The sequence below is a fragment of the Stenella coeruleoalba genome (genome assembly GCF_951394435.1).
Source record: "Stenella coeruleoalba genome assembly, chromosome: 6".
In the NCBI taxonomy this organism is placed as follows: Eukaryota; Metazoa; Chordata; class Mammalia; order Artiodactyla; family Delphinidae; genus Stenella; species Stenella coeruleoalba.
Window position 1 is genome coordinate 6731696 of NC_137151.1, and position 20301 is coordinate 6751996.

Genomic DNA, 20301 nt, shown 5'->3' on the forward strand with positions numbered 1-20301 from the left:
GGGTCTGTAATAAAAACTCCACGAAGGGGATCAGATATTTTATTACATAACATCCTCCTCCTCAGTCCCTGCCCCACGGATGCCAGCTCCCCTGCCCTCTAGGGCCCTGAGTTGGGGCAGTTGCTTACCTCTGGATGGGTACCCACCCCAACTCTCGGTCTGGAAAAGTCAGGAAGCGGGTGGGACCCACAACGTACCGAGAAACCAAGCAGATGCTGAGAGAGGAGAAATGGCACAGGAAGTTGTAAGGAGGTATTTGAGGAAAGAAGAGATGGGGAGGGACAGATACTTTTCGGATCAGAGTAGTGTGGGCTAAAAACAATCGGAATGTACGTTAGTCACATCACAGAGGCCTCCAACGCTAGCACGATGAATTTGTATTTTATCCCGCGGGGCGAGAAGGGGTGAAAGTGGATTCGGTGAAAGAGATTGGGTTTTAGACCCTGCCACGAGTTCTGGAGGTGGGGAGTCAACTCATCTCTCTGGGCCGAGATTTCCACATCTGTTAAACTGAAAAGGTAATACTTGCTGGGCCGACCTCGGATACATACATGTAATAACTAAACACAAAACAACTATAAAACTTAGAAGGCTGATCTCCAGGGGGGTGGTTTACGGTCAGGTGACAAGCCGACAAAAATTTCGTAAGTCCTTTAGGAAAAAATTCTGAAACCAGATCCAAAAACGAAGAGGCAGATGGCTTTTCGCCTGCAAACGGCTTGCCATGGACTCGAAGTGGGTCGCAGCCTCTTCTTGCTCTGCTCCTCCCGCTCTGCCCGAAGCCACGCGGGAGACCCTTTTCGAGGTTTGCTTTGGAATCTCGGCGCCGAGGACTCCCGCAGATGCGAGGGGACCGAGATGCGTGCGCGCGTGTGTGTGCGCGCGGCTCACCCGCCGGGAACCGGTAGCTACGACCTAAGTACAAGGCGGCGCGGCAGCCGGGCCCGGGCCGGGAATCTCCGCACGGCGTAGCGGGCGTGGGCAGCGGGACGTGCGTGGACGCATCCGGCCACTGCGCAGGCGCGGACACGCTCCCCTCGGCCTGCGCGCGGCGCTCCGGGCGGGCGCGCGCCCACGGCGGGTTCCGCTCCCGACAGGCGAAGGGCTGCGCGCGCACGAGCGAGCCGGCCGTGACGTGTGCCGCGCTACGCCCGACGTCACGGGTCCGTGTGTAGTGGCGGCCGGGCTGCCCTCAGCAGCGGCTCCTGGCGAGGGCGGTGCGGCCGCTGGGTGCGGCGTTCGGGGGTCCTGCGGCCCGCGGCGGCAGCGGCAGCGACCACGACCGGGAGGCCTGGCGCTCCCAGCCGCGGAGTCGCCGCTCCCGCCCCTTCTCCGGCCTCGGCGGCGCCCGGCCGCGGCTTCCTCCTTTCCTACCCAGCTTCCCGCGGGCCTTCTGGCCGCGGCGGCGAGAAGCACCGAGGGGCTCCGAGAGGCTCCGGCCGGCTGCCACGGTCCACGCGCCCGGCCCGGGCTCCATGTGAAGGAAGGACGGGCCTGGTCCCCCGACCCGCGCCCGACTCCTCGTGCGCCCCTCCGGCTCCCGGGGGCCCGCAGCCTCCCCCGACCGGGGGGCGCGGTGACAGGCCGCGCGGGGGCGGAGGGGTGGGCCTGCGGCTCCCTATGTCCCGGCGGAGCGGCCGGTACGTGTGCTCGGGCGCGCGCATGTGTGTGGGGGTGGGGTGGGGGCGGGGGCGGGGGTGCGGGTGCGGGCCGGACGTGGGGAGGGGGCCGCCGCCGGCCTGAGCGCTGCTCCTGGGGCGGAGGTTTCGCTAGGTGGTTGCCTCGCTCCGGGTGGGCGGACTTCTGGCCCCTTGCATCCTGTCCTGAAGTCCAGGTCTGAGCGAACTAGACTGCTGGGCGGTGGAGCTGTCAGACGCGTACTCTGCAGGGCTTTGGGAAGGAAGATTGTCCCTGGTCCTTGGCAGAAGCAGAAATGTTATATGCAGTGAGCGAGAAAGTGCTTGTCTTTGCACTGTTACCGCGTGGTTCGCTAGTGGTTAGGGTCGAGGCCCCTTTCTGTTTACGGACCGTTTAGCTAGCACTTACAGTTAATGCGCGCCCGGTATTTGTCGTGCGTTGTTTCACTTCACCTTCGAAGCCCAGTGAGGTGGGTACGTGTCTCCTCATTCTACAGTTGAAAAAAATCGAGGCTCAGATTCAGGAACTTGCCCAAGGTCGTGCAGCTTGGTAATCTGGGAAAGTCTTGATTCGAATATGATGTCTTTTTTGTAGAACCGTATTTCTGGGTCTTGCGAAAATAAATTGGTGAGCAAAATGAGAATAGCTGGAAAGTTTCTTCTTGGGAGTGAATTCTAAATACATAGGTAGAGTTCATTTGCCTGTAGTGTAGGCTGTTCGATGTGTTTTGCTGCAGTCTAGACAGATGATTTTCTTGGCTCTTCTTTTAAAAAAATTACTTTTAAAAGGTGACTCTATGCACCTTTACCTTTTTTTTGCAGTGGGACTGAATGAGCAGAAATTCTTTTCTCTCTTAACAAAAAGAAGAAATAGATTTGGTAAAACTCCATGTTTCTTGAAAAGTTACAATTTTACTTGTGTAATTCTTGATGCCTACAGGGAACTCGCAGTTGGGTTATTTCCTTGAGATTTCCTTATTGCAAAATTTGTTGCTGGATTGTGTGGCAATGGCAACACGCTTAGTAATTTGTGCGTTAATTTGTGCAATATTGCTGAGTAGAGTGTCAAAATTTAATGTGTAGAATATTGTAAAAAGTTATCTTTTATTGGTGTGATTTTTTTCTTTCCTTTGTATGTAGCAACTAATGAGTGTTTATAAACTAATTGAAATTCTCATTTTAACATTGGCCTGTACTGTTTCTTTGGTTATGGTTAGGGAAAAACGAAAGTTCTTTTACATTTCTCTTTACAGAAGAAAGTGTTGATAAATCACTTTGAGTAGTTCAAGCTTCATGCATAGTTGTAAATGTTTAAGAAATCTGTTGATGCCCCAAATTGTAGTACTTTATAATTTCCTTTAGTGTATTATCAGGTTTAAGAAAATTTGTAGTTGAATGTCTTTGTAATGTCTGTAAGAGAAAAGGTCGAATTATATAGTTAAGAAGTGGATGGTTCACAGATTGATTTGTTGTTTGGTTAAAATATAAATGTATGGTGAGTCTTGTTGAATATATCGTTGTAGAATGCTTATCCAGTCATGCTCTCCATGTGTCTCTCTTTTTTTTTTTTTGCCGTACGCGGGCCTCTCACTGTTGTGGCCTCTCCCGTTGCGGAGCACAGGCTCCGGACGCACAGGCTCAGAGGCCATGGCTCACGGGCTGAGCTGCTCCGCGGCATGTGGGAGCCTCCCGGACCAGGGCACGAACCCATGTCCCCTGCATCGGCAGGCGGCCTCTCAACCACTGCGCCACCAGGGAAGCCCCATGTGTCTCTCTTGAAAGAAATAACTATTAAAGATTTATCTTAAATAATTGGATTACATTATAGATTCAATCTTTTAAGCAGTGTTTTAGTTGGAACTTTCATTCCTAGTTTACCTTATTGCTACCAAAGGGGTAAACTATATTTAATAGATGCTATATTAAAATGAAATCATGTTTGGTTCTATGCAGTGCCCACAGCTTTGGTTTCAGGTTGATTTTTTTTTTTTCCCCTGTAGAATCGGAGCTCTTTAGGCTCCCTCCCACCACCACCCCCAAACTCAGCCCCAACTTTTTATTATAAAACAATTTCAAGTACACAGGAAGTTGGTAATATTGAACATCCGTATGATAACTCTCTAGTTTCATTTGTTGACGTCTTGCCGTATTTGTTTTGTGTATAAATATGCGTATATTATTTTTGGTCATACCATTTGAAAACTAAGCTGTAGACATTATGACACTTTACCTCTTGCATCTCCAAAGATAAGGACATTTTCTTACATAGCCAAAATACCATTATTGTTAACTTCCTTAGTTAATACTTTTTATTGATAGTTAATAGTTTCTTATTGATCATTTTTTAATGTAATCCAGTATCCATCCATGTTTAAATCTCCCCATTTGTGCTGCACGGTCTTTTACGGCTTTTTATACTCAATCCCACCAAACCAGGATCCCATCAAGTTTTATTCACTGCATTTGGTTAAGTCTCTTTGATCTCTTTGAATCTAGAACAGCCTCACCTCCCCCTTTTATTTATTTTTATTTTTTATTTATCTGTCTATCTGTCTTTTGGCTGTGCTACATGGTATGTGGGATCTTAGTTCCCTGGCCAGGGATCGAACCCGTGCCCCCTGCAGTGGAAGTGTGGAGTCTTAACCACTGGAATGCCAGGGAAGTCCCATTACCTCTCTCTTTTAAAATGATGGTTTCTTTTGTTTGTTTTGTTTTGTTTCAGAGATCAAGCCAGTTACCTTATAAAATGAGTCACATTCTGGATTTGTCTGATTTTCTTCCCTCATGTCATTTAGCATGTTCCTCTATTCCCCCTACACTAACTGTAAGCTAGGTTTAAAGGATTGATTAGTTTCAAATTAAATATTTTGGGCAAGAATAACTACTGGATGTTGCTGTGTACTTTATATTGCTTCCCATCAGGGGATGTATATTGTCAAGTCCTGTTATTTGTGATGCTGAGTTTGATCACTTGGTTATGGGGGTTAAGGTGAGGTTTATTTTCCCCATTGCAGTTGGCAAGTAGTCTGGCATGATAAATTAGCACTCTAGTGCTGGCCTGTTCTCCAGTAATCTTTTGCCTAATAGTTTTATCTATTGCTGATCCTTGTCAAGGTAACTTTTGAATTTCAGTGTTAACAATCTTTTGTTGGTCTATAGATAGTAACAACATCACAGGAATTGTAAAAATCTATGCAGCTATATTAATCAGGTTCTGATTTCTAGGATTTTAAAGATTTTTAATCATGAATTCAAGGTATCTCCTCTTATGAATAAAAGGAAACCTGGCCCGAGAAAAATGGGAAAAATTCAATGCCTGTCTTTTCCTGTACTCTTTCATCTGTCTCAAGGAGTGTGAGTGTGTGTGTGTTTTGTTTTTGGCTGTGCCACATAGCTTGTGTGGCTTGTGAGGTCTTAGTTCCTCGACAAGGGATTGAACCCAGGCCCTTGGCAGTAAAAGTGTGGAATCCTAACCACTGGACCACCAGGGAATTCCCTCAAGGAGTGTATTTCTTTTCAGTTTTTCTTAGCCAATATTTGTTGCACAGGAATAGCCAGAAATACAATAAAGGGAGAATGACTTTACTAAAAAACGTTTTGACAAAACTGTCTATTTTCTGGTGTAATACAAAGGAGCACTGGATTGAGAATCAGAAGATCTAAACTCTAGGCCTAATTCTACCATTCTGTGAAGTGCAAGGATTATAAGTTTTTAAGTTTCACCCTGTATTCTTATGTCATAATGATTGTTAGTAAACATTTGTGAATTTCTGTTAATGAGACATGTTGGTTACATTTAGAGGCAAACCTCACTTTAATTAAGCCACATAGAAATAAATCAACTATGTGTAATATAAATTGAATTTATTTCCCAACGAATTAACTGACATTTAGTAGGTGATTGTTTTAATGAAGGGTTCATAATATAACTTACTTAAGTAACACATTTTCTCATTAAAAGTATGATTTAATTCATGAAGCAAGTTTACATGAAGGTTTTCCACACATCTCTTTTATAAACAGGATGAACTGTACATATGGAAATTAAAAAACTTTTCCCTTATTCTCTAAGCGTTGTGAGAGGTATACCTCTTTATACACACACATTTATAAGAAACATGTCTGTATAATTTCATCTTTTTTTTTTTTTTTTTTTTTTGCGGTACGCGGGCCTCTCACTGTTGTGGCCTCTCCCGTTGCGGAGCAACAGGCTCCGGATGCGCAGACTCAGCGGCCGTGGCTCACGGGCCCAGCCGCTCCGCGGCATGTGGGATCCTCCCGGATCGGGGCACGAACCCGTGTCCCCTGCATCGGCAGGCAGACTCTCAACCACTGTGCCACCAGGGAAGCCCTAATTTCATCTTTTATCTAGGATATCCCTGGGATTTATTAGGAACATTGGCTGACTTTCTCATTCTGGTTAATCACATATTTGCTTTGTAACATCTCTTGTGTTGTTGCCTTTATTGTTACTTTTGTTGCTTACTTTTTTTGTTATGCATACTTTGTCAGGAGGATAGGGGTAGAATCTTCTTTGGAGTTCCTCTGGTAACTAGCTCATCACCTTTCTTTTAAGTGTTCAAGAGTGTTACACTTGAGATTCATAGTACCATAAATTTAAAAAGCACTGTGGTGTTTATAAACTTCAGAAGTTTTTTCTAGAGTTTTTCCCCCAGTTGTGCAGTTAGTCATTTAGTGTGGACTTTAATTATTAATGATGACCAATTAAAATAATAGTTTAAGATATGATTTTATCAGTATTCTTTTGATAATTCCCAGATTGAGTCCCCTCAGCACTACTACCTCAGGCAGAATGCTCCCTGAGCACTCTGCACCTGCCTCGACCGCCCACTGACCGCATTGCACTGTGTGCATTGCACTGTGCACATCTCTGTGCCTTCCACTGGGACGTTGGCTCTTCAAGGACAGAGGCAGTGTTTTGTTGATTTTGGTGCCCCAACACCGAGCACAATGCCTGTTGCCAAATGTGTATTAGATGAATAGGGAGTTGACAGAAGAGACCTTCTTTCGCACTGTTATAGGAGTCTTAAAAGGTCGTGCCTGCCTGAGTTGAACAGGGTGGGGAAGTTCAATAAAATACTTCCATATGCCCAGGAGAAAATTAAGTATTTGTGAACAGCTCTAACACAGAGGCAAGGCTGTGGAAAAGTGTTGTTTTTTTAAAAAAATATTTATTTATTTATTTGGTTGCACCAGGTCTTAGTTGTGGCAGGCGGGATCCTTAGTTGCGGCACGTGGGCTCCTTAGTTGTGGTATGTGAACTCTTAGTTGTGGCATGCATGTGGGATCTAGTTCCTTGACCAGGGATTGAACCCAGGCCCCCTGCATTGGGAGCACAGGGTCTTGCGCCACCGGGGAAGTCCCTTGAAAAGTTTTTGGAAATTATTAGCAGGAGCTAGTGGGAGAATATGAGATAATATTTATTATTTTTGTAAGTCTTTGAGAACAGATCTGCAGTCTAAGGTGAAGCCAGTTTTTAATTGTTTCTGTGCTATTGTTAAATAATAGTTAAATACTTCCAACTCGTATTTTAGATTTGTGACTTGAAGGTGCTTCATTATCATTATTTGATAAGTTTGTGATTACTCTTAAGTTTGACTGACTTGGCTACATTTTAATTGTATTTGTGGAGTTTTAAATTAACCCAAAATATTTTGTTCTTTTGTTTTAATATGAAAGAAAGGAGACCAATGTCCTCTGCCTAAATTTAAGGAGAATTAATATGATTTATATGATGACTTTAATGTATTTTTAAATCAGTTTAGGCATTTTAAAGTAGCCTGTTGACTGCTTTGTAAAATTAGTAATATTTTATTGTACAGTATGAGATAATGTCAAACTATATTTACAAACTTTCTGATTTGCTTAGACATTAAAAGGAAATGAAAGAAGTAGAAGGTAGCTCAGCCTAGTGTTGATGAAGATTTACTTTGAGAGATGGTGCAACATTAACCATCCGACCTGTGAGCAGTACCTGGCTGCATTCTATTGACTTCACCCTCAAACCACCATGTACCTGCATATATAAATCTTGCCCCATGATATAAGAAAGGATAGATGAGTTATGTGTTCTTAGATCATGTAATATATACTAATCAGCATCTCAAAGTTATGTCCCATAGTCATGGACTGTTGCATACTGCCTTAGGGTTAGAAGGTTTACTCAGGGATGTATCTTGCCTAGTGTTCCTGAAGTGAGTACCACAAACTACAAACTGTATTTCATGCTGTTTGTTGAACACTGATGGTAGGTAGGAAGCCTGAGGTCAGTCTTAAATCTGCCATTAATTAGAAATAGACTGTGATAAAGTGACTTCAACATTTCTTTTTTTTAAAAAAACTTTTATTTTTAATTTTTGTTTAATTTTGGTTGCATTGGGTCTTCGTTGCTGCGTGCGGGCTTTCTCTAGTCTGGCGAGCAGGGGCTACTCTTCATTGCGGTGCGCAGGCTTCTCATTGCGGTGGCTTCTCGTTGCGGAGCACGGGCTCTAGGCACGTTGACTTCAGTAGTTGTGGTGCATAGGCTCAGTAGTTGTGGCTCACAGGCTCTAGAGCGCAGGCTCAGTAGTTGCGGCACATGGGCATAGTTGCTCCGAGGCATGTGGGATCTTCCGGCCAGGGCTCAAACCCCTGTCCCCTGCATTGGCAGGTGGATTCTTAACCACTGCGCCACCAGGGAAGCCCACTTCAACATTTCTGAATTTGAAAAAGTTACCCTAGTTGATTTCTTAAGGACCTGTCTAGTCTCTGATTCTGTGAGATCCACAACATAATAGAAAATAGTAAAGAGTCAAAAGAGATTTAAGTTTTCTTGGTTAGGAGGTTGTTAAGATGACAACAGTCCAGGGAATGTTAGTTATAGGGCAGCATTTGGAAGATAAATAGCTCTCTTTAAATGTGATTAATTTGTCAGAATGAGATTTTTCCCTTAAAGGTAGTTTATTGCCAAGTACCTTGTGTTGAACTATGATAACCTATAGTAGGCTCTCAGTAAATTCTTGTTGAAAGAGTGACTGAATAACTTCAGGACTGATGCAGTAGACATCAGAATCACTCATAGATCAGTTCAGTGATAAAATCCAGGATAGTAAGCATTGAACCCTAGAAAATAACAGAGAAGAACTACGTTATTCTCATGAATGGGGAGCCAAGACTAGTGAAATACATTTTTTGGAAATACTTTAGCCAAAAGAGAGGGAAGATCTTTCTGGAAAAGGAGGAAAAAAGTATTGGAAAACTTGTACGTGCAGTCTTTCATGCCCACTAGAAATTTTAAAATAATTTATGCATGTACTTGGATAAGCCCAAAACGATTACATAAAAGAATGAAGCTTTCTACTTCCCAATGGAAAAAAACATTTGGGACAAATTATACATCAGCAAATTTTTTTTTTTCTCAGAATCTTTCTGTATCCTTATTCTTTCTTTCTCCATCCTCACATCTCTAACCAAAGCACAAAAGTACCTTAAGAGTGCTTAGCTTATTTTGTCCTTAGTTAATAAATTGGTATTGGCTTTTGTTAATCTGATACCCACTCTAGTGTTTTCTCTCATGTAAATCTTGCTCTCTTGCAAATGGGAGGATCAAGTAAGGGAGATACGGCTTCTTTAGAATGATGGATACTTCAGCCTGTTTTCAAAGATGGGCAGCTCAGAACCTATAAAAGAAGGCTTGATTGGAGATTATGAAAGGACTGAGTGGCCTAGATTTGGTTATGCAGGAAGATCTCAAAAGGGAAAGTTGCAGAGATCTTGGTCAGTAGATGGGGGGAGGCTTGAGTAGTTGCATGAGTTAGGATTCAGTCACAGAAGAAGAACTGCTATGGTATTATGGAATTAAGGGATTTATGAAAGGAGGAAGACCTTACGGAGTTGTGGGAGAAACTTGGAAACCACAGTCTGTAAGGGGAAATCGGCAGATCAGAGAAGTCACTAATCAGCCTTCCTGAAGCGGTGGTGCAGTGGCCAAGTCAGAGTTTGCAGGTGAATCTGAGAAGCTAGGTATGCCCAGATGCTGGAGTGGGACTGCACAGTAGAGCTGGTGGAAAGTATGGAAAGCTGTTGCCTCTGCATAGCTACCTCTTCTGTGGTCTTTTGTCAGGCTTCTGGTGGTGGGGCTGAGGTTGCTGTTTGGTCAGCAGGGTTGGCAATCAGGAAGAAGAGCCGCATGCAGTACAGGGGAGAGCAGAGACACGGTGCAATCTTCTGGCAACTGTGCATCTAACCATAATCTTCAGAGAGTAATTTCCATCTTTGGCCAGCTCTAACCTGGAACCATGTGGGAAGAAGATTCTGGGAAATGTAGTTTGAACTTAAAAGTTGACATGGTACAAACTGTCACTGCAGGTGAGAGTGGCGGATGGGAAACCACAGTAGGGGACATGGTAGTTGCGGGAGTCCACAGTGATATTTCATAGATCTAGGTTCATGCTCCTGTGAGAGAGCAAGTTCTTTAAAATCTCCAGGCCTTTTTCTTCCTCTGTGAAATGGGGACATAATACCTACTTTACAGGATTATTGTGAGGATTAAATGAAATGTTTGTAAAGCATTTAGCAGTGTCAGCACAATGTAAAATATTGTAAATAGTAGCTTTTGTTAGTAGTAGTAGTTGTGGTAGTAATGAGAAGGGATTGAGAAATAGGAAGGGTGTATTTCAAAAGGGAGGGGAGAAGTAGAGCAGAGTGGAGATAAGAATGGAGATAAGAATGAGTGGAGATAAGAATGAATGGAGATAAGAATGAGTGGAGATAAGAATGAAGTAGAGGGGCATCCCTGGTGGCGCAGTGGTTGGGAGTCCTCCTGCCGATGCAGGGGATGCGGGTTCGTGCCCCGGTCCAGGAGGATCCCACATGCCGCGGAGCGGCTGGGCCCGTGAGCCATGGCCACTGAGCCTGCGCGTCCGGAGCCTGTGCTCCGCAGCGGGAGGGGCCACAACAGTGAGAGGCCCGCGTACCGCAAAAAAAAAAAAAAAAAAAGGAATGAAGTAGAATACATGGTTCCTGTACTTGAGAATGTTACAGTCAAGCTGCAGAGAACCCATGTAAACATAAAGCATGGTTGGGAAGCTGTTAAGTAAGGTGATATCCTTTAAGAAAAACGACTGCTGTGATAAGTGGAGAGACAGCAAGTGCTGTCATTCCAGGGCAGTTTAGGTTAAGCGGTAATGTATGTGAAATTCCTAGTACACTGGCAGTCCACAGAGGTTAATTATTTTCCACTTCTTATTTATAGAAGGAAAGATGCCCAGATGAGGTGGGTAGGGGAGGCTTAAGCTGGGTCCTTGTTTAGACAAGTAGAAAAAGGGAGGAAGCATTTCAGACAGCAGAAATAGGAGGAGACATGGACAAGGTATGTAGCACTTCATTAACACAGTTTGGGACCTGTTGACTCCACTCTTTGCTTTTGGTAATCTGTTTGTAGTTTCTAAAGATTGTCCGTGTTTGCTCCTGCTTGGGCCAATTGCCCACCTCTGGACCATCAGTTATGGTGTGGGACCACACTGAGCTAATTTGGTGACACTTAGTAATCAGGTGGGTGGTTGGAGGTGGTGGTGGTAGAAGGCACAAGCTTCCAGAAGAAGGCTACTATGGATGAGTCCCTCCTTTCGTTATAGTCATTTGGTATAATAATTCTACCTTGTTACTTTTCAGTTCCTTGAATTAAGCATTTTATTCTTTTAATACAATTAATATTTGTGTAAGTTAACGACGTTTACCAATTATTTCCAGCTTTTGTTCTCCTGGAATCACTTTCCTTCTTCATGAAGTATATCCTTTAGGAGTTCCTCAACTAAGAAGGGTCTGTTGGTGATAAATTACGATTTCTGTTTGTTGGAAATTTTTAGCTCTTATTCTTGGATGACATTTTAGTTGTGAGTGAAAGTCTAGATTGGCAGTTATTTTTCCCTCAGCATTTTGAAGATATTATTCCAGTCTGTTTTCTCTTGTATAATCAGACCTAAAAGACCTGTATGGATATTTTATTAATGATAATTGTTTCATTGTGTTGTTGGAGTATATAAGTGATTTTTTAATGGAAGTATTCACATTGTTTTTTTTTCTTTCTATTTTAATTTTTAAATTCACTGAATGTTTATTGAAAAATCTTAGGAATCAGTAAAATGAGCTTTTAATAAGTTTGTTATCTAGTTTTAGTTGTTCATGTGCACAGTTATTACTAAAATGTTTGACTGCCTTCTCTGTGTTAGCACTGAAGATAAATTGATCATTGTTCCTGTAGTCATAGACTCCATTCTGGTTGGGGAGAGACAGACATATTAGGGTGACCTCATAATTAGTTATCCAAACTGGGCTACTTTTGAGAGTGAAAGCATGCTATTTTAATAATGGTTTTGGAGCAACAAAAATAAACTGGGGAAGACCTGCAAGATGGCAGAGGAGTAAGAAGTGGAGATCACGTTCCTCCCCACAAATACATCAGAAATACATCTACATGTGGAACAGTTCCTGCGGAACACCTACTGAATGCTGGCAGAAGACCTCAGACTTCCCAAAAGGCAAGAAACACCCTACATACTTGGGTAGGGCAAAAGAAAAAAGAAAAAACAGACTAAAGAATAGGGATGGGACCTGCACCTCTGGGAGGGAGCTATGAAGGAGGAAAAGTTTCGACACACTAGGAAGCCCCTTCGCTGGTGGAGATGGGTGGTGACGGGGGGAAGCTTCGGAGCCACGGAAGAGAGCACAGCAACAGAGGTGCAGAGGGCAAAGCAGAGAGATTCCCGCATAGAGGATCGATACCAACCAGCACTCATCAGCCCGAGAGGCTTGTCTGCTTACCCGCTGGGGCGGGTGAGAGCTGGGAGCTGAGGCTTTACCTTCTGAGTTCAGATTCCAGGGAGAGGACTGGGGTTGGCTGTGTGAACACAGCCTGAAGGGGGCTAGTGCACCACAGCTAGCTGGGAGGGAGTCCGGGAAAAAGTTTGGACCTGCCTAAGAGGCAAGAAGAGGCCATTGCTTTGGGGTGCATGAGGAGAGGGGATTCAGAGCACCGCCTAAACGAGCTCCAGAGACGGTCGCAAGCCGTGGCTATCAGCACGGACCCCAGAGGCAGACATGAAACACTAAGGCTGCTGCTGCAGCCACTAAGAAGCCTGTGTGCGAGCACAGGTCACTATCCACACCTCCCCTCCCGGGAGCCTGTGCAGCCCATCACTGCCAGGGTCCCGGGATCCAGGGACAACTTCCCCGGGAGAACACACAGTGCGCCTCAGACTGTTGCACCATCACGTCGGCCTCTGCCACACTTTAACGCCGTCCTGTTTGAGCAAAGAACAGATGCCCTCAGGTGACCTACATGCACAGGCGGGGCCAAATCCAAAGCTGAACCCCAGGAGCTATGTGAACAAAGAAGAGAAAGGGAAATCTCTTCCAGGAGCCTCAGGAGCAGTGGATTAAATCTCCACAGTAAACTTGATGAATTCTGCATCTCTGGAATACCTGAATAGACAACAGATTATCCGAAAATTGAGTTGGTGGACTTTGTGTGATTTTATCTGTGTAGCTTTGCTTTTACCATTTGTCCTAGGGTTCTGTCTGTCCGTGTTGGTTTTTTTTTTTTTTTCTTTTGAAGTATAGTTTTTTAGTGATTGTTATCATTGGTGGATTTGGTTTTTGGTTTGGTTGCTCTCTTCTTTCTTATCTTTTTTTAAAATTACTTTTACTTTGCTTATTTTTATAATTTTTTTATTTTAATAACTTTCTTTTCTTCCTTCCTTCCTTCCTCTTTCTTTCTTTCTTTCTTCCTTTCTTCCTTTCTTTCTTTCTTTTGTTCTTTCTCTTTCTTTTCTTTCTCTTCCTTCCTTTCTTTTTTTCTTTCTCTCTCTTCTTCTTTCTATTCTTTCTCCTTTCTTTCTTTCTTTTTCTTTCTTTCTTTCTCTTCCTTCCTTCCTTCCTTTCTTTTTTCCTTTCCCTCCTTCCTTCCTTCCTGTTCTTCCTTCTTTTCTTTCTCTCTTTCTCTCCTTCTCTCCTTCTCTTGCTTTTCTTCTTCTCTCTCCCTCCCTCACTCCCTTTTCCTCTGAGCCGTGTGGCTGACAGAGTCTTGGTGCTCTGGCTGGGTATCAGGCCTGTACCTCTGAGGTGGGAGAGCCAAGTTCAGGACATTGGTCCACCAGAGACCTCCTGGCTCCACATAATATCAAACAGCAAAAGCTCTTTCAGAGATCTCCATCTCAACGCTAAGACCCAGGTCCACTCAACGACCAGCAACTACAGTGATGGACACCCTACACCAAACAACTAGCAAGACAGGAACACAGCCCCACTCATTAGCAGAGAGGCTGCCTAAAATCATAATAAGGTCACGGACACCCCAAAACACACCCTGGACACGGTCCTGCCCACCATAAAGACAAGATCCAGCCTCACCCACCAGAACACAGGCACCAGTCTCCTCCACCAGGAAGCCTACACAACTCACTGAACCAACCTTAGCCACTGGGGGCAGACACCATAAGCAACAAGAACTACAAACCTGCAGCCTGTGAAACAGACCCCAAACAGTAAGTTAAGCAAAATGAGGAGACAGAGAAACACACAGCAGATGAAGGAGCAAGGTAAAAACCCAGCAGACTAAACAAATGAAGAGGAAATAGGCAGTCTACCTGAAAAAGAATTCAGAGTAATGATAGTAAAGATGATCCAAAATCTTGGAAATAGAATGGAGAAAATATAAGAAACATTTAACAAGGACCTAGAAGAACAAAAGAGCAAACAAACAATTATGAACAACACAAGAAATGAAATTAAAAATTCTCTAGACGGAATCAATAGCAGAATAACTGAGGCAGAAGAATGGATAAGTGACCCGTAAGATAAAATAGTGGAAATAACTACCGCAGAACAGAATAAAGAAAAAAGAATGGAAAGAATTGAGGACAGTCTCAGAGACCTCTGGGACAACATTAAATGCACCAACATTCTACTGGGCCCAGTAGAAAAAGAGGAAAAGAAAGGGACTGAGAAAATATTTGAAGAGATTATAGTTGAAAACTTCCCTAATATGGGAAAGGAAACAGTCATTCAAGTCCAGGAAGTGCAGAGAGTCCCATACAAGATAAATCCAAGGAGAAATAAGCCAAGACACATATTAATCAACCTATCAAAAATTAAATACAAAGATTAAATATTAAAAGCAGCAAGGGAGAAACAAAAAATAACATACAAGGGAATTCCCGTGAGGTTAGCAGCTGATCTTTCAGCAGAAACCCTGCAAGCCAGAAGGGAGTGGCAGGACATATTTAAAGTGATGAAAGGGAAAAAATCCTACAACCAAGATTACTCTACCCAGCAAGGATCTCATTCAGATTCGATGGAGAAATTAAAACCTTTACAGACAGGCAAAAGCTGCGAGAATTCAGTACCACCAAACCAGCTTTACAACAAATGCTAAAGGAACTTCTCGAGGCAGGAAGCACAAGAGAAGGAAAAGGCCTATAATAACAAAGCCAAAACAATAAAGAAAATGGTAATACATATTGATAACTACCTTAAATGTAAATGGATTAAATGCTTCGACCAAAAGACACAGAGTGGCTGAATGGATACAAGAAAAAGACCCATATATATGTTGTCTACAAGAGACCCACTTCAGACCAAGGGACATATATAGACTGAAAGTGAGGGGATGGAAAAAGATATTCCCTGCAAATGGAAATCAAAAGAAATCTGGAGTAGCAATTCTCATATCAGATAAAATAGACTTTAAAATAAAGACTATTACAAGAGACAAGGACACTACATAATGATCAAGGGATCAATCCAAGAAGAAGATATAACAGTTGTAAATATTTATGCACACAGCATAGGAGTACCTCAATACATAAGGCAAATGGTAACAGGCACAAAGGGTAACAGAATCATAGTAGGAGACTTTGACACCCCACTTTCACCAATGGACAGATCATCCAAAATGAAAATAAATAAGGAAACACAAGCTTTAAATGATACATTAAACAAAATGGACTTAATTGATATTTATAGGACATTGCATCCAAAAACCACAGAACACACTTTCTTCTCAAGTGTTCATGGAACATTCTCCAGGATAGATCATATCTTGGGACACAAATCAATCCTTGGTAAATTTAAGAAAATTGAAATTATATCAAGTATATTTTCCGACCACAACATTATGAGGCTAGATATTAATTACAGGAAAATAAAAAATACAAACACATGGAGGCTAAACAATACATTACTAAATAACCAAGAGATCACTGAAGAAATCAAAGAGGAAATCAAAAAATACCTAGAAACAAATGACAAAACACGATGACCCAAAACCTATGGGATGGAGCAAAGGCAGTTCCAAGAGGGAAGTTTATAGCAATACCGTCCTACCTCAAGAAACAAGAAACATCTCAGACCACCTAAACTTACACCTAAAGCAATTAGGGAAAGAAGAACAAAAAAACGCCAAAGTTAGCAGAAGGAAAGAAATCATAAAGGTCAGATCAGAAATAAATGAAAAAAAAATGAAGGAAACAGTACCAAAGATTGGTAAAACTAAACGCTGGTTCTTTGAGAAGATAAACAAAATTGATAAACCATTAGCCAGACTCATCAAGAAAAAAAGGGAGAACACTCAAATCAATAGAATTAGAAATGAAAAAGGAGAAGTAACAACTGACACTGCAGAAATACAAAGGATCATGAGAGATTAATACAAGCGACTATATGCCAATAAAATGGTTGGAAGAAATGGACAAATTCTTAGAAAAGCACAACCTTCTGAGACTGAACCAGGAAGAAATAGAAAACATGAACAGACCAATCACAAGCACTGAAATTGAAACTGTGATTAAAAATCTTCCAACAAACAAAAGCCCAGGACCAGATGGCTTCACAGGTGAATTCTATCAAACATTTAGAGAAGAGCTAACTTATCCTTCTCAAACTCTTCCAAAATATAGCACAGGGAGGAACACTCCCAAACTCATTCTACGAGGCCACCATCACCCTGATACCAAAACCAGACAGAGATGTCACAAAGAAAGAAAACTACAGGCCAACATCACTGATGAACATAGATGCAAAGAATCCTCAAGAAAATACTAGCAAACAGAATCGCACAGTGCATTAAAAGGATCATACACCATGATCAAGTGGGGTTTATCCCAGGAATGCAAGGATTCTTGAGTATATGCAAATCAATCTATGTGATACACCATATTAACAAATTGAAGGAGAAAAACCGTATGATCATTTCAATAGATGCAGAAAAAGCTTTTGACAAAATTCAACACCCATTTATGATAAAACCCTCCAGAAAGTAGGCATAGAGGGAACTTACCTCAACATCATAAAGGCCATACATGACCCACAGCCAACATTGTCCTCAGTGGTGAAAAACTGAAACCATTTTCTCTAAGATCAGGAACAAGACAAGGTTGTCCACTCTCACCATTATTATTCTACGTAGTTTTAGAAGTTTTACCCATGGCGATCAGAGAAGAAAAAGAAATAAAAAGAATCCAAATTGGAAAAGAAGAAGTAAAGCTGTCACTGTTTGCAGATGACATGATACTATACATAGAGAATCCTAAAGATGCAACCAGAACACTACTAGAGGTAATTAATCAATTTGGTAAAGTAGCAGGATACAAAATTAATGCACAGAAATCTCTTGCATTCCTATACACTAATGATGAAAAATCTGAAAGAGAAATTAAGGAAACACTCCCATTTACCGTGGCAACAAAAAGAATAAAATACCTAGGAATAAACCTACCTAAGGAGACAAAAGACCTGTATGCAGAAAACTGTAAGACACTGATGAAAGAAATTAAAGATGATACAAACAGATGGAGAGATACACCATGTTCTTGGATTGGAAGAATCAACATTGTGAAAATGACTATACCTCTCAAAACATCTATACATTCAGTGCAATCCCTATCAAACTACAAATGGCATTTTTCACAGAACTAGAACAAAAAATTGCACAGTTTGTATGGAAACACAAAAGACCCTGAATAGCCAAAGCGATCTTGAGAAAGAAAAACGGAGCTAGAGGAATCAGGCTTCCTGACTTCAGACTATACTACAAAGCTGCAGTAATCAAGACAGTATGGTACTGGCACAAAAACAGAAATATAAATCAATGGAGCAGGATAGAAAGCCCAGAGATAAACCCACGCACATGTGGTCATGTTATTTTTGATAAAGGAGGCAAGAATATACATTGGAGAAAAGACAGTCTGTTCAATAAGTGGTGCTAGGAAAACTGGACAGCTACATGTAAAAGAATGAAGTTAGAACACTGCCTAACACCATACATAAAAATAAACTCAAAATGGATTAAAGACCTAAATGTAAGGCCAGACACTATAAAAGTCTTAGAGGAAAACCTGGGCAGAACACTCTATGACATAAATCACAGTAAGATCCTTTTTGACTCACCTTGTAGAGAAATAGAAATAAAACCAAAAATAAACAAGTGGGACCTAATGAAACTTAAAAGCTTTGCACAGCAAAGGAAAACATAAGCAAGACAAAAAGACAGTCCTCAGAATGGGAGAAAATATTTGCAAATGAAGCAACTGACAAAGCATTAATCTCCAAACTTTACAATCAGGTCATGCAGTCAATATGAAAGAAACAAACAATCCAATCCAAAAATGGGTAGAAGACCTAAGTAGACATTTCTCTAAAAAAGATAACAGATTGCCAACAAACACATGAAAGGATGCTCAACATCACTAATCATTAGAGATATGCAAATCACAACTACAATGAGGTTTCACCTCACACCAGTCAGAATGGATGTTGTCAAGAAATCTACAAACAATAAATGACGGAGAGGATGTGGAGAAAAGGGAACCCTCTTGCACTGTTGGTAGGAATGTAAATTGATACAGCCACTATGGAGAATAGTATGGAGGTTCCTTAAAAAATTAAAAATAGAACTACCATACGACCCAGCATTCCCACTACTGGGCATATACCCTGAGAAAACCGTAATTCAAAAAGAGTCATGTACCACAGTGTTCATTGCAGCTCTATTTACAATAACCAGGACGTGGAAGCAACCTAAGTGTCCATCGACAGATGAATGGATATAGAAGATGTGGCACGTATATATCATGGAATATTACTTAGCCATAAAAAGAAACGAAATTGAGTTATTTGTAGTGAGGTGAATGGACCTAGAGTCTGTCATACAGAGGGAAGTAAGTCAGAAAGAGAAAAACAAATACTGTATGCTAACACATATAGAATCTTAAAAAAAAAAAAAAAAGAAAGCTACTGAAGAACTAGGGAAAGAACAGGAATAAGGACGCAGATATAGAGAATGGACTTGAGGACATGGGGAGGGGGAAGAGTATGCTGAGATGAAGAGAGTGGCATGGACATATATACACTACCAAACCTAAAATAGATAGCTAGTGGGAAGCAGCCACATAGCACAGGGAGATCAGCTTGGTGCTTTGTGACCACCTAGAGTGGTGGGATAGGGAGGGTGGGAGGGAGACTCAAGAGGGAGGAGATTTGGGGATATATGTATATGTATATTTGATTCACTTTGTTATAAAGCAGAAACTAACACACTATTGTAAAGCAATTATACTCCAATAAAGATGTTAAAAAATAAACCGGGACTGTCCTTAGCAGCCTGGGAATTAACAGTTTACTGTACATATGTGCAAATACAAAGTACCATGGGAATATCACAGATAATATAAAATATAGAAATAAAATTAAGTACAAAAGTATAGGTAGTAATCTAATATTGAAATACTGAAGCTGTATTTAATTAAATAATGATAGCCGTAATACTTTTGATCTTACAGGAATGAAGGATACCTAAATGTCAGCTTAGCCTAATGAAAACATGGCAAAAGCCACAGTGGACAAAAATTTTAGAGTTTTCAAATTGGATTGTAGGAGATCATGCCCAGAAATCGGGGAAATAGGGGGCAAAGTGCTCAGAGTGGCAATTAAGTTAATTGGAAAAGGTTTCATGAATAAGTTGTTTTGAGATGAATGTTAGGAGTAAGAATTCCTAAAGAGGAGGGGGAAATAGGCATTCAGGAGATGAACAGAAGCTAAGGCCCAGTAAGTAGGATCTATCAAGTCCTTTGGGGAAGGCAGGTAGATTGGATTGACTGAAACAGGTGTGTGCTGTGTTATGTTGTGGTAGTAAAGAGATTCAAATTTGAGGTTTAAGGTATTTGTTAATGGCCTAGCTATTTACAAAGTGCTTTTAGGTGCTTCAGGAGATATAAAGATTTGTAAGTAATGTTTCTTGCCCTCCAGGAGCTTACTGTATCATGAGGACACAGCCCGGTACACATAACTTTTTTACAAAGCATGAAATGAAAGGGATTATGGGAATTGATTTGATGAAAATTGGCTAGCTTTGGGGTTTTATGTTGGAGTTTGAGGTTCTGGCAATATATATTGAATTCAAGTTCTGACTGAGAAGTACTATGTTTCATATTATTTGGCAGTTTTGTTTTATATAAGCAATAGAAAGTGTCCGACTGCTACCAGCAAAATGAGTGTGCTCAACGTAATCCTATTTTGAAGATGACCCTGGCCGTGATTTTATTATACCAGTATAAGGTATGCGTATTTGCTTATTTTTTAAGCTTTGGATAGATTTTAGAATTTTAAAAAG

General features: G+C 41.8%; 1 protein-coding gene across 4 annotated transcripts in view; it reads left to right on the forward strand.

The window, feature by feature from the left end:
- Positions 1–743: 743 nt before the first annotated feature.
- Positions 744–20301, forward strand: part of MAP3K2 (mitogen-activated protein kinase kinase kinase 2) — a 99600-nt gene continuing 80042 nt past the window's right edge. For all 4 annotated transcript variants that reach the window (XM_079923499.1, XM_079923497.1, XM_079923498.1 and 1 more), the window contains exon 1: positions 744–1640. The gene's annotated coding sequence lies outside the window, so the exon portion shown is untranslated. The remainder of the gene's footprint in view (positions 1641–20301) is intronic.